Source organism: Pleurodeles waltl, chromosome 1_2 (assembly GCF_031143425.1).
Source record: "Pleurodeles waltl isolate 20211129_DDA chromosome 1_2, aPleWal1.hap1.20221129, whole genome shotgun sequence".
Taxonomy (NCBI): Eukaryota; Metazoa; Chordata; class Amphibia; order Caudata; family Salamandridae; genus Pleurodeles; species Pleurodeles waltl.
Window position 1 is genome coordinate 1,333,785,084 of NC_090437.1, and position 15,272 is coordinate 1,333,800,355.

Here is a 15,272-nt window from a genome sequence, read left to right on the forward strand (position 1 = left end):
ATTTCTATCTTTTGCGCAACTAAAAAATCATAAACTCAATTTTCAAAGACAATTGTCCATTTTCATTAAAATTTCAAGTGTAATCTGGCCAGTATATATCCCTGTGGCATTACATCAATATAATAGGGTAATGAATACTTTTTCAAGAAGTTAGTTATGTATTTGAGGTACAGATTCTGCATAGGTCTGCTCCACATGTTGTACTCTACTAAACAATCAATGGCTGGCTGCAAATTTACAGCAGGGCGAGGGTTTGTGACGTCTGCATGTGCTTCCAGGAAGAGCTGGACTGGTCAGTACAGGTATTGACCAGTGTCCTTTGTCCAGTGCCCCGCCCCATGTTTAAACCTCTCTCTGATCTTAGCTGGACTATAATCTGAGTAACTCATGAAAGCGCAGAAGACCCAGCTCTTGGAACAGACTCCTCCTTCCTCAGATCGCCAGGCCTTCCAGTTTGATAGGCTGGATCAGAGATTGGTGCAGTATTTTAATAAATTGTGGTAATCTGACACCCTCTGCAGGGCTTGTATTCCTCTTGGTATATCAGACGTTCATGACTGGTCCTTGGTTGTACCTCGCGTTTCAATAACTAGTTGCACAATATGGTGAATATTATGGCCTGGTGAAGGATAAGATTTCACAACCTACCTTTCCGGTGAACTGTACCATAGCACAAAAAGAACACACAAAGAGTTGCTATCCAGTAGTACAATAAACCAAAATAAAAAAGTAAAATATGACTAAAGTATCAAGGGCCATATGTATCATGCATTGTTGCGGTTGCAAACGGCCTGATTAGGCCGTTTGCGACTGCAATAATCCATTTTAGTATGTATGAATTCCAGTTTTTGATTTGGTAACTTGCTGCCGAATCGCAAATGGGAATTACAACTACCTACTGATTCAGTATTAAGAAGGGGCGTGTCAAGGGCGTCCCCTCCTAATTCCGAATCACAGCGTATGTAGGAATGTTTTGTGACCGAAATGCAGTTGTAAAACATTTGCATTTTACCACCTAGCAAGCCACCATCCCTCTGATTTTAGCGTTTCCTAATGGGTCGCAAATTGCAGACAACCTCATGAACATTGATGAAGTAGGTCGCTTTGCAACCAATTCGAATATGCAAATGAAACTCCATGCGTTTCATACATTAGTATAGCAATTACCTAATTACGATTTACAGGGAATCACAATTTAGTAATTGCAATTTAATAAAATGATACATCTGGCCCTAAATCTTTATGGGGATATATATGAAAATTAGTATCACATTCACATAAAATCTAAAACACGGCAGGGAACACAGTGAAGTGACAAAAGTAAAAAAAGCGGGTGGGTGGAAAAGCAAGGGGACTGCCGCAAGATGTAAATCCTGTTAGAGTATGTTTATTTAGAGGAGTTCCATGTAGCAAACTCATCTGGCGACCAGCTGCCCCTGTTGTCGATGGTGGTTCAATCCTAGAAACAACCGGGTATTATCATCAGGACAGAACAATAAAAGGTGTTGTGGGCACCAAAAAGGTCCTGAAGAAATTAGTGAGTCCAAGATCAGACCAAGAACAAATCTTGGACAGTAGAAAAAGAAATGCAGCAGACGTGAACACTCACCTGGTTGATATTTGGAAGAGTAAACTTCTGATCGGCCAGGATACAGGACTCCAAAAAAGATCTATTTGACAAAGAGGAAAATATATGACAAGGATGCCTACGATTAGTGGAAAAACCAGATTGTGAAAAGTGCCTCACAAAAGGATACTGCTATGCATGCATCAAACTTTAAAAAACTGGTTAACTGAGATCGCAATCCTTCTAGCAGTTGTGGTCTCCATCAACATTTGATACACGGTTTAGCAGCATACTTGGGCATTTATTTCCATTTCATAGGGAAGCACACTTTCTTGGGATTAGTTCTGCTTCTTGGACCTCTTGCTTCTCACCTATGTCCAGTAGGTAAGATCCTTAAACTGACATCATAATTATTGCATACTGGATATAGTTATTTTTGACGTATAGTATCTTCTCCCCTTTATTCTAGTTTTCTTAATTCCTGATGGCTTACTTTGAGCGTCCTTGTGTGAGTGAATTTTCACTTTCATTTTAACACTAGCCATATGTAAACTTGTGATTTATTTTTGCCTTCTTCACTTAAGTAATTCTTGGAGTTCGGTATCCTCCAATTAGGAGTTGACCCTTCCAGATGTTCACCCAGGTGAGTGCTGGCTTGTGAGTGTTCACCTTTGTTGCATTCCCTTTCTATTGTCCATAAACTGTTCCTGGTCTAAACCTGGCCTCTTATTAATTTACTCAGGCCCTTTTTGGTGCCCATTCATTCTTCTTTCCGGAAGATGGTCCCTGTTTGTCTGAGATTTCCAAACGCTATGGACAACAGGGGCAACTGGGCACTGAAAGGGGTTTTTACTTAAAACCTCCTGTGTATGATCATATTCTAAGATGAGTTACATACTGAGCCAATGCCCTTGCTGTTCGCTGGAGCACCGAGCACAGCAACTCTTCATGTGTCCTCATTGTGTAATGCTATATGAATGACACAACTTATAGTATTGTTTTTTGGTATGAAACGCAGCTACAGGTTGGTCTCCTGGAATGCTCCTGCTGTATTATACACAGAAAAAAAATGGAGCAAAATAGGACAACCTTACCATTTGTTATATAGAACTAAATTTCACCTTTGTGAAGATTAGCACTACCAAGACAGTGTATGGGATGTGACCCAGATGCAATTCCTCAAGGCTGGTCATTGGATACTGAGTAATGAAGGCAGAGACTGATGTGTATTTTGATCCAGGCTTTCTATGAAGAGTGTTCATGTGCTGAGAGATAAGGGTCTGTTAATTAAGAGTTTTTGAACTGCTGGTTAGTTAACAGATGAGTGGGGCAGGAGACTGCTTAAAGTGTTAAGAGATACTGGAAATTTGCAGCACCCTGAGATGATTGAAACACACACACCTATGGTCTTGCCCATCCTACTTAGACTCCAGTTAAAGGAATAGAAACATTCCACCTCATTCAACAAAGCAAAGTCCTCTACTAGGCTGATTGCCTTGCATTCAACAGTACGCAGTAGACAGAACTCTGTTCATTCACTTAACATTGTGTAGATGTGCACCATAATTGGAAATCAATATGACCACAGCAGCACGCAACTGTAAAAGCACCTGAACTGTCACAAGAATGTTCAACAGCATACGTTAAACAGAAAATCACACACATGTCTAGCACACCATAGACGTGCCACCTGTGTGCACGTGTCCAGCACACCATCAACATGCTGCATAGGTGCTTATCAATGAGCTTATAAGAGCACATAGTCATAACCAAATGCCTAGTAGTATCACATGACACAGATTCATGAAACAGGAACACTAAATGAAGACCCAAGATAACAGATACAAAACTCACCAACATCCACACCACACCACACCACACCATGTGCTGACACACACCACAAGCATAACCTAGAACAGAATGCATGTAAAAAGAGCAGTTAGAGCACATCCAGCACTACACATCTACACCACTACCTGCCTACGGAGTCACCTTGAGTCAGGTGATGTTTGATCTACAAAGTCACAAACCTTATCCTTTTGAGACAATGGGGGTCATTACAGCATTGGCGCTGCGGTCGCAGAATTCTGCCACAGCTATTATGACCCACAGCTCGGAATCCGCCAAAATTTAGACACCCACACAAGTCCGCCACACCAAAGGTAAGTGATAAACTGGCGATAACAAAACTGACACCGTCACGCCAACAGGAATACGCCCACACTATCACGACCCATGAATCCACGCGGCGGTCTTTCAACCGTGGTATTCCATTGGCCGTACACACCGCCGCACTCAAAATACACACACATCTACAAAACACAACCACATTGGACAATTCCAAATACACACACCTGATACACATACACACACCACTCCCACACACTCAATACAATATTAAACACACACCCACATCACCCACAAACCCCTACGACCACAATTGCGACTGAAGGCCAGAGAGAGACACCACCATCTACAAACTAGCATCCACAGGCACTCAACACCATCACTCACACAACATCCACGCACAAAACACCACACACCCCTAAATATCACCCCACACATCACAACACACACCACCCCACACATCACCCACACCACCCCATGGTACCGCAAAGACACCACAGGTTTTCAGAGGAGGAGCTCAGGGTCATGGTGGAGGAAATCATCCGGGTAGAGCCACAGCTATTCGGATCACAGGTGCAGCACACCGCCATAGCGAGGAAGATGGAGCTATCGTGCAGAATCGTGGACAGAGTCAACGCAGTGGGACTGCACCCAAGAACTAGGGATGACATCAGGAAGAGGTGGAAAGACCTACGGGGGAAGGTGCGTTCCGTGGTCTCAAGACACCAGATTGCAGTTCAGAGGACTGGCGGCGGACCCCCACCTCCTCCCCCAGAACTAACAACATGGGAGGAGCAGGTCTTGGCTATACTGCATCCTGAGGGCCTCGCAGGAGTAGCTGGAGGAATGGACTCTGGTAAGTCAAATCTTTACTACTTCATCCCCCACCCTACCTGCATGCTATTACATACCCCCACCCTCGCCCTCACCCCATCACTCCAACTCCTCACAGATGTCCCACTATCACAAACCACCCATCCCAAACCCAAGCCCTGCATGCAACACCAAAGCATGGACACCCATCACCAATGCATGTCCACTGCACATACCCACAAACCCCCTTACACCACTATCACACAAGGTCCCACACAAGAATGCAAGCACTGGGGTACAGGGTCACCCACCCATTGCACACCATTGCTCATACAGATGCAATAATCATGCATTTACACCCCTGCAGGACCCCTACCCAATGTCACCAGACAGGAGGGTCCAGACATGTCCACTCCACCCACAGAAGAGGCCCACAATGATGACAGTAGCTCTGTCCAACTGGATCTAGATGACCAGTCCTGCCCATCTGGGACCTCAGGACAGTTGGTTCCCCTCACACAGTCACAGGCCACTACAGAGCTTCCCCCCCTCTGGAAACACCAGCACAGCACCCACCCAGCGGGCCCATACCTCTGTCCCCACGACACGTCAAGCAGCAGTGTGTCTACCACTACAGGGAACCCAGGCTAACCCACGCTAACCCACCACCCCAACAACACCAGGGACCTGGGGGCAGTGGTAGTGGGCACACAGTTCAGAACAGAGGGGAACTGGGAGGGCTACTGTGCGACAGGGGGAGGACAGGCCTAGGGAACCCACTCTCCACGAGGCCCTCTCCAACATCATGGGAGCCTGCCACCATTCCCAGGAGACAATGGCAACGGTACTGGCCAAGTTTCAGGAGACCCGCGGCTGCATGAGGAACTGTATTTGGGGTTCAGGGAGGAACTCAAATCCATCAATACCACCCTGGGCACCATTGTAGGGGTGCTGAAGGAACTCGTCAACACCAGGAGGGACACTGTGGCACAACAAGGGGCCCCTGACACGAGCCTGGATGATGAACTGCCCACCACCTCCGCCGGTGCTAGTGGACAGGAGGCACTGCCACAGGACCACGACACCAGCACCCCACCCCCTGCAGATGGAAAACCACCCCGCAAACGGTCCCTGAGATCCAGGACAAAGACAGAGAACAATGCCAAGACTCCCGCCAAGAAATGAGACCACCCTGATTGTCATCCTTTTGTCCCACTTTGTCACCCTGTCCATCCTTAAACTGCCCCAGCTCCACTTCCTATGCCGCTTTGGACAATGTACCTGTGAGACTAATCGACTGGACTCTGCCATGGACATTCCTCCACCATCACTCCTGACCATTTTACAACCCCCTCCACTATTTTGCACTTGAATAAACACCCTTAAATCACAAAACAATCTGGAGTCAGTTTGTGCTTTCGAAAATGTGTATTTGCAATAACTGTGGAAAAATGCTATATCCAATGTATTGTCAACATACCTATGTCACACAGCTCTAGTCCATGAGGAATCAAAGCAGATGTCACACAGTGGAACCCACATCTGTGAAATTGAAAGGGAAAGTGACAAATCAGGGTCCATACACTGGGTGAAAGTGACAGGCAGATGAGAGGTAGAAGAATTATATCAGATGTAGCAGGCAGTGATGTCTTCTTACTTGTGTCTCACTGGAAGTATTGATGAATCACCGTGTTTCTGTTGTCTATGTCCTCTTCTTCTGCTTCCTCGTCTTCACTGTCCACAGGATCCACAGCTGCCACAACATCTCCATCTAGACCATCCTCCTGCAGAAAAGGCACCTGTCATCGCAAAGCCAAGTTGTGAAGCATACAGCAGGCCATGATTATCTGGCACACCTTCTTTGGTGAGTAGAATAGGGAACCACCTGTCATATGGCGGCACCGGAACCTGGCCTTCAGGAGGCCGAAGGTTCTTTCTATAATCCTCCTAGTTCGCCCATGTGCCTCATTGTAGCATTCCTCTGCCCTTGTCCTGGGATTCCTCACTGGGGTCAGGTTGGGGTAACCAGAGTCACCTGCAAATGTCGAGGGACAACTGTTAGACACACACTAACTCTTAGGGACATCCCCAGACACCTAGTCAAACTGTATAGGGTCCATGTCCTCACCTAATAGCCACACAGGGTGCCTCTGGAGTTGCCCCATCACATAAGGGATGCTGTATTCCTCAAAATGTAAGCATCATGCACTGAGCCAGGAAACTTGGCATTCACATGGGAGATGTACTGGTCGGCCAAACACACCATCTGCACATTCATCGAATGGTAACTCTTCCGGTTTCTTTACACCTGTTCACTCCTGCGGGGGGGACCAAGGCCACATGTGTCCCATCAATGGCAGCTATGATGTTGGGGATATGTCCCAGGGCATAGAAGTCACCTTTCACTGTAGGCAAATCCTCAACCTGAGGGAACACGATATAGCTGCGCATGTGTTTCAGCAGGGCAGAGAAAACTCTGGACAACACGTTGGAGAACATAGGCTGGGACATCTCTGATGCTATGGCCACTGTAGTTTGAAAAGACCCACTTGCCAGGAAATGGAGTACTGACAGGACCTGCACTAGAGGGGGGATTCCTGTGGGATGAATGATAGCTGACATCAGGTCTGGCTCCTACTGGGCACACAGTTCCAGGATTTTGGTACGATCAAGTCTGTATGTGACAATTACATGTCGCTCCTCCATTGTCGACAGGTCCACCAGCGGTCTGTACACCGGAGGATGCCGCCATCTCCTCACCTGCCCCAGCGGACGTGCTCTATGGAGGAGAACAGCGAACAGAGAGTCAACCAACACTGAGTTACGTAAACCCAACTTTATTCCACAATTTGTTATAATCGCTATGTGCCTGTATTAGTGTGTATGCAAGGCCTAGATATGTGTGACGCAGTTAAAATTAATGCCATGTGGCCCCCTGAAATCGCGGCTGCCTGACCTGTAAGGTGGGAAAAGGGGATATGAGGTAACTGCGCTTGCGCCTGCATTGGTTAACATTGGACCCTATGGGTCCCAGGAGCCAATGACGATGTACGCCGGTGATAGAGCGGTCCGTACTAATAATTTACCTGTATTCGGACGCTCTTTAGGCCGATGAATCTTTTGACTAAGTGGGACTCTCCGTACTCTAGATCGATCGATTGCATCAAATCAATAATCAATAACGGACATAAGCAATACCCTGATCAACATAACACTTAACAATCAATCCAGAATACATTTTCGGCGAACCCTGACCTTTCAGTCAGGAATAACCACACCAGTTTATTCAAAGTTAGTGAATTTTATTTCCCTATATTAACAAAGCTAGCACAATATAAATGTGTCTCAACACCAAATGATAAACATAAATGAACATTAATAGCTGTCCATAGCGGCGAAACAAGTGCAATCTATGCAGCATTTGAATAACAAGGCATTCAATAATAGCAATGCAAATCACTAGAACTATAATCTGTAATGGGCTAATTGCATACATTGGTCAGCATAGCAAGGTCTCAAATTGCATCGTGCAACAAAAGGAATCCTCATCTAACCTCAAATTAGCATCGGCATGTGGGACTTCATGCAAAAACAATTTAGCAACATTAATTTAGAAAACTCTTAACTAGGGCTCTTATCAAAAATCAGCAGTTGGTTACCTAAAAGAAACACAATGCAATTTTACAATTTCCTTTCATATTTACCAATTACGATCAGCAATCAAGGAAGTCTTCGTCTCACAGGTACCGTTTCTCGGTCTGCATGGGTACCGTCTCGATCAGCATGGGACGGGGCAAAGGGGCAGGGGTGGACGGGGCAATTGCCTCACGGCGGCAAAATAAAACTACTACTTCATGCAAAGGGACAGTTCAAAGTTAAAGTCTCTAGGGCCAGAATCATTTAAAGTCTCTTTCTCTCGATTAGAGAAAGCATCAAAGTCTATCTCAAAATGGCGTCGCAGCAAAGTGGGCCATAATAGCTACGGAATGACGCAATGTCGGGCAATAGCTGGTAATGGCGATAATGTCCGTAATGGCTACCTTCTTCTCGTGCACCTGGTTTTTATAGACAACAGTTCAAATCCAGTAGGGTCTTCCATTGGAGGGTTCATAGGTTAGCTTCAAATTGTCCAATCAAAAACGACAGTTCTCAAGCTTTTACTTAAGTATACATTATCCTTGGAGATGGGTACGCAAGTTGCAACATTTTATACCAATTAGCTCACTTTCAGAGCCTCCATTGTCCGCACCTGCAGATCGACCTTGGAGTAAAGAGAAAAATGCCAAGCTGGCACGAAACTTTAAGATAAGCATGTGAACGATCTCAGTGGAAAAGTACAGCTTCAAGCAAAAATACACGTTTATTAGCACATTGGAAAAATACGAGCATCTAAACCGTGAGACCAGGCAACTAGGCCAAAGCCTCCACTAAAGTAATGCTAAGCTAAAGCATTTCAAACAAGCAAATCATAGCACACGTTTACGATTATGTCGGATTAGTGCAATTCTAATACATCACGTTATATAAAGCACGCTTATAAATGTTGGCAAACTACTCTAAGGGCACATTTTGTCCCCGTACAATCTTTATTAGTTCGGTTAAAGTCACACATGATTATTTCACACTACGTTTATGCGTTAATAAATGTAAAACCTTCATTTTCTGCTTCATCAATCCCTCCTCTGATGACTACTTGTCATCACACCAAACCATGCCCACAAATTTTATTCCATTAAAATTCTGTCAGTTCTCTTTTCCTTTTAATTCCCCTAGTTTTCGCTTTGTATTCTTCTGCCATTCTTTTCATTATTTTCTCTTCCTTTCTTCTTTTAATTCTTTCCATAATCATTATTATTCCCCTTTTTATTCCCCAAATTCCAAATATACAAATTATAACTATTAAAATTCCCTCTATTATTTTTAGCAATATTCCATTCCAAATTCCCCCAATCCAATGTCCCACTGAAGCAAGTCCTTTTCCAACCTTCTCCCACACTCCTGGTTCTTTCAATTCCTTCAAATCTGCACTCTCTTTTGTTAGATTAGCAAGCATAGTTTTAATCTTCACACTATTGTCGGGAATATACGTACAACAGTGTCGTGCACCAAGCATTTTGCAAACGCCACCATCCTTTGCTAAAAGAATGTCTAAAGCAAGCCTATTTTGAAGAGTCATAGCTCTTTCCGCTGCAAGTTCAGCATCTATCAGGATTATAGCACCTGAAAACTTTGTCAACATGTTATCCACTATAGTAGACAACTTTCTTATTTTGATGGAATTCAGCACAACTCCCAATGAAGGAATCATGGCTCCAAATATATCTCCTACCACAGCAGCTGCGGTCTCTCTTTTCTGGATACGATGGGATCCAGATGTCTTTTGAATCATCGATAGGTCATCCAGTTGATAAACCTTTGGGAACACTATACCCAAATAACATCTCCCCCACCATCCCTTTGGAAGACGATAATAGGCATTATACCCACAAATGTAATATACACCTGGAATGACAGGGTCAAGTCCGTTCATCATGAATGTCCATTTGGCCTTAAAGATAAACGTATGTTTACACTCACTCGCTCCTACAAAAATATTGTCATAATAAGATTCACCTCGATATATACAAAATTTCCCTACATGCCAAGCATCTAAAGCTATTCTCCCTTGTGTCTTTATTGCGGCAAAATCATAATTATCTACTGAAGTCCTCTTATGTAGTTCCTTTTCTAATTTCGCATTCATTTGTGCCCTTCTATCATCTGTGCGATCTAAAAAGCTTATTTATACTGCAGATAGCGAGCAGGTAAGATTTTCCCTATGAGCGTGAGCCGTTTCAAAAGGTAGCATTGGCTCGAAAAATTCCCTCATTATTTTAGCATCCCAATCTTTAGCAATCTGGCTTAGCTGCGCTATTATAGGAACATATGCAAAGGTAACATCATAATTCGAGTAAAAATACTGTATGTTAGTTTGACCATAAAATCTAGACATTACTATACTACATGTAATCCCGTATGTAAGAGGCATGTGGTGATAAGTCACCCCTTCCTTTACTGATGTCGGTATCTGTGTACACACATAACAATCTCTCGCATCCATAGTCTCAACATATTCTGTTAGTAAGCGATAGAAAACATTATACGAAAGTTCTTTCTTATCATGCAAGAGCCTCTCATCTAATTCTAGTCTTTTCAATGCGGTTAGTTCAGTGACAGTAACAGGAGCAAAAGTAGAAACATCAATTTTCTCATCCTCACCCTTTCCATGCATTCCAAGCACTATTGCCATTATTATTAGTGCACATGTAATTACCAAGCCTATACACACATATTTACAATATCTCTTTCTACTGTTTTGCGTCATGATCTGTATAGAATCAGAGAGCTAGAAGCACCTATAAAACTATTTAGCAATTCAGTTACAAAGCTGAACGAGCGCAATGTTCACACAGTCTTCTTCAAGAGGCCAGTCACTTATCGGTTAGTAGCATTTGTCTCAATTCGGCAATAACTCAGTCTTTATCGGTTTAGTAAATGTCTCATCCGGTTTAGCAATGTCTCAGCTGGTTGTTTGTTTCACGTTATATTGTAGCAAGCAATATCATTTATCACCCTTTCAATCAACACTGTCCATAAAACTTTTCTTTTCTATTGGTATCTCTTCTTCTTCGTTCTCGAGGCTTAGAGATACAAACTCGTCGGTCCAATCGTCATTGACTGCATATGCCCATTCAGGACCGGAATATCTTCTGTTTGGTATCCTTTTCCTTTTCAATTTTGCTTCTCTTTTCGATTCTGCCTCACTGGTACTTTCCTCTTTTGTCAAGTCCTTTTCTTCACTCGGGGGTGGTACCACGACAGACACTTCCTTTCTTTTCTCTTTCACTTTTGGCCTTCCTCCGTCGTTCAAACCTTCTTCAGTCCTTTGTTTTACTGGTGATATACTTAGTCTCCTCTTTGCACCATGTCCATTTGTTGGACCTGCGACCTTTTCTGTAGAAGTTTGAACCTTTTCGTTCTGTTCTGCCTTGTCCCCTCCTTCTGGGGAATCGATCACGTTCTCTTTTTCTTTTTCTGTATCGTCTGCTTCTGGGAAAGCCCTCCTCTGATCAGGCTCTCCTGCTTTTTCACCTTTTTCGAGCCCTTCGTCACCGTTACTTTCGTCAGGCTCTGTATCACTTTCAGCTGCTTCAGGTTCCTTGTCACCCTCAGCTGCTTCAGGCTCTTTGCTACCCTCAGCTGCTTCAGGTTCTTTGTCACCTTCAGCTGCTTCGTCGCTGTCTGAACTTTCTCCTTGGTCTTCCCCAAGTGAGTTAGTCCCTTCGTCCTCCAATAATATCTCTCTCTCTCCCGCTTCTGCCTGTTCGCTTTCAGTTCGGTTTTGTTCTGTCTCAGCACTCAGCACTGTTTTATCAGGCACTGGCAGTTTCAGCGCTTCAACTTCCTCATCTGTGGGACACAACACTTTCTTTGTGTGACTGGCGTGAATCCAGTTGGGAACCCCAGCACACTTCACAGCGGTTGTTGTCGTCAGGATCACTTGGAAAGGGCCTTTCCAACGGGGTTCCAAACACGACTTCCTCACGTGCTTCTTTACCACGACCCAGTCACCTGCTTTCAGTGCGTGTCCTGGACCTTGGATCGGTGGTAAGGTGGTTGCTTCCACCTGGTGAGAGAAAGAGCGAACCACGTCAGCCAGACCTTTGCAGTAGTCTAACACCATATCATCTGTAATATTCAAAAGCGCGTTTGCGGGAACTGCAGGAAGTCTCATAGCCCTGCCCATGAGAATTTCGTGCGGAGACAATCCAGTCTTTCTATCAGGGGTGTTTCTCATTGACATTAGCACCAAGGGCAATGCGTCAGGCCATTTCAAATTTGTCGATGCACATATTTTCGCCATTCTTGATTTCAGTGTACCATTCATCTGCTCCACCAGTCCTGAGGCTTCAGGGCGATAGCTACAATGCAGCTTTTGCTCAATGTTCAGCGCTTCGCAAAGTAACTTTATCACCTCGTTATTGAAGTGACTTCCCCTATCTGATTCTAAAGAGATCGGGAATCCGAAACGTGGTATCAACTCTCTCAACAATAGCTTTGCAACTGTAAGGCTGTCATTTCTACGTGTGGGGTATGCCTCAATCCAGTGACTAAAAATGCACACAATCACCAACACATACTTCAGACCTCCATGCACAGGCATCTCAATGAAGTCTATCTGCATCCTACTAAATGGCCCACTGGCCCTGCCAATGTGGCTGGCGTTCACAACTGTTCCCTTTCCTGGGTTCATCTGCTGGCAAGTGACACATCGATGGCAAACTGCTTTTGCAGCTTGACGAAATCTGGGGTTAAACCAATCAGTTTTGAACAATCTTATCATGGCATCTCTCCCTAGGTGAGCTTGCCCATGATAGAACCGCGCAAGCTGTGATAAGAGACTGTTTGGCAAAACAAATTTTCCCTCATTCGAAACCCATAACTCGTCTGGTCTCTTTATACACTGTGATTTAATCCAGGAATCTCTCTCATCCTCCCTGACGTTATTCTGCAATGCTTTTAGTTCATCTATTGTATCTACGACCTTTAAGGCAAATGCTTCAGCTGGTTCGAGTTCTGGCTCACTTATCGAATTCCATTCATCCCTGAGTAATATACAGTTCAAGGCACAAAATCTTGCGACTTGATCCGCATATGCATTTCCCAGAGAAACATAGTCCTGTCCTTTTGTATGAGCACTACACTTTACCACTGCAACTTCAGCTGGCATTTGAATGGCGTGTAACAATTCCCTTATTCTCTCCCCGTTTTTCACTGGGGATCCTGAAGAAGTCAGGAAACCTCTCTGTGACCATAGTTGTCCAAACTCGTGCACAATCCCAAACCCGTACTGACTATCAGTGTAAATGGTGACTTTCATCAATGCAGACAGTTGACATGCTCTTGTAAGGGCTACAAGTTCTGCTACTTGTGCAGAATAGACTCCTTGAAGCCATCCCGCTTCCAAGACACCTGTTACAGTGCATACAGCATATCCTGCTTTCAAAATTCCCATCCCATCTCTTAGACATGAACCATCAACAAAAACAATTTGGTCATTTTCATCAAGCTTAGTATCCTTAATGTCAGGTCGAGGTGTTGTGCAAAATTCAGTCACCTGAAGGCAGTCATGCTCGACGTCTTCAGCGTCCTCAATTTCAGCATTTTCACCAGGAAGCAAGGTTGCTGGATTCAACGTAGTGCACCTTTTCAGCTGCACATTCGGTGAGCCCAGAATTATCGTTTCATACCTTGTGAGTCTTGCTCCAGTCATGTGTTGCGTTCGGGAGCGGGTCAAAAGTATCTCGACTGAGTGAGGGACCATGACTGTTACTGGGTGTCCCATCACTATTCCTTCACTCCGAGTGAGGCTAATACCAACTGCTGCTACGGCGCGCAAACACCCTGGGAGTGCTGCTGCAACCGGATCCAAAGTAGCTGAAAAATACGCTACTGGTCTGTTTACGCCACCATGGGCTTGGGTCAAGTCAGACAAAGAACATGCATCACGTTCATGACAAAACAATGTGAAAGGCCTTGTGTAATCAGGCATACCTAAAGCTGGAGCCCTGCACATGCACTCTTTCAATTCAACAAAAGCATCCATCTCATCTCCTTTCAGTTCAATTTGATCCAAGGCATCCTTCTGGGTCAGTTTCAGTAAAGGCTTTGCTAGAGTTGAGAAGTTGGGAATCCACTGGCGACAGTAGCCCACCATTCCCAAAAACTTCCTCACCTCCCTCTTTGTCTTTGGTGGACTCATTTGAAGTACACTTGTTATTCTTTCCTTCATTATTCTCCGTGACCCTTTCTCTATCTGGTGACCCAAGTATTTCACTTTCCTCTGACAGAACTGCAATTTGGAAGGAGACACCTTGTGTCCATTCCTTCCCAAATAGTTCAACAGAGCAATGGTATCGGCTGTGCAGCCACTTTCCGTCTTTGATGCAACCAGTAAGTCGTCAATGTACTGTACTAAGGTTGACTCGAATGCCAATTCTAATGCTTCCAAATCTTTCTTTAAAATCTGATTGAAGATTGACGGTGACTCAGAAAACCCTTGAGGAATTCGACACCAACTGTATACTCTGTCTAGGAATTTGAAACAAAAGAGGAATTGGCTGTCCTCATGAAGAGGCACCGAAAAGAATGCTTGTGACAAGTCGATGACTGAGAACCACTCGGCATCGCAAGGAATTTTAAACATTATCACAGCTGGATTTGGTACGACAGGGCAACATTTGACTATGATGTCATTTATTTTCCTCAAGTCCTGCACAAGTCGGACCTTTCCACTTGGCTTTATTAGTCCCATTATTGGTGAATTACATGGACTACTTAACACTTCTTTCAGTACCCCCTGTTTTACAAATTCGTCAATAAGTTGGGCAACTTTCATGAGGGTGTCTTGTGCCATGTGGTATTGTGGGGTCTGGGTAAAGATTGCATTGGGCTTTACCGTCACTTTCACTGGTTCCACTCCTTTCATCAATCCCACCTCTTTCCCTGTCATATCCCACACTTCCTTTCCGACTGTTTCCCGTAATTCAGCTGGAATATCTTCTTCAGTTATCATCGGGAAAAGACATATCAGAGGATAGTCTTCATCGACAGTTTCCATCTCATCCCCCTCTACGCTGTCCTCTTCTTCCCCATCACTGCTCGTCTGGATTGTTATTCCTTCGTTCGAACACATGATCGAACATCCCAATTTGCACAATAAGTC

At 44.4% G+C, this 15,272-nt stretch overlaps 1 protein-coding gene across 1 annotated transcript in view; it reads left to right on the forward strand.

The window, feature by feature from the left end:
- LOC138251794 (long-chain-fatty-acid--CoA ligase ACSBG2-like) overlaps positions 1-15,272 on the forward strand; it is a 244,117-nt gene that overhangs the window by 15,234 nt on the left and 213,611 nt on the right. The gene's annotated exons all lie outside the window — the stretch shown is intronic.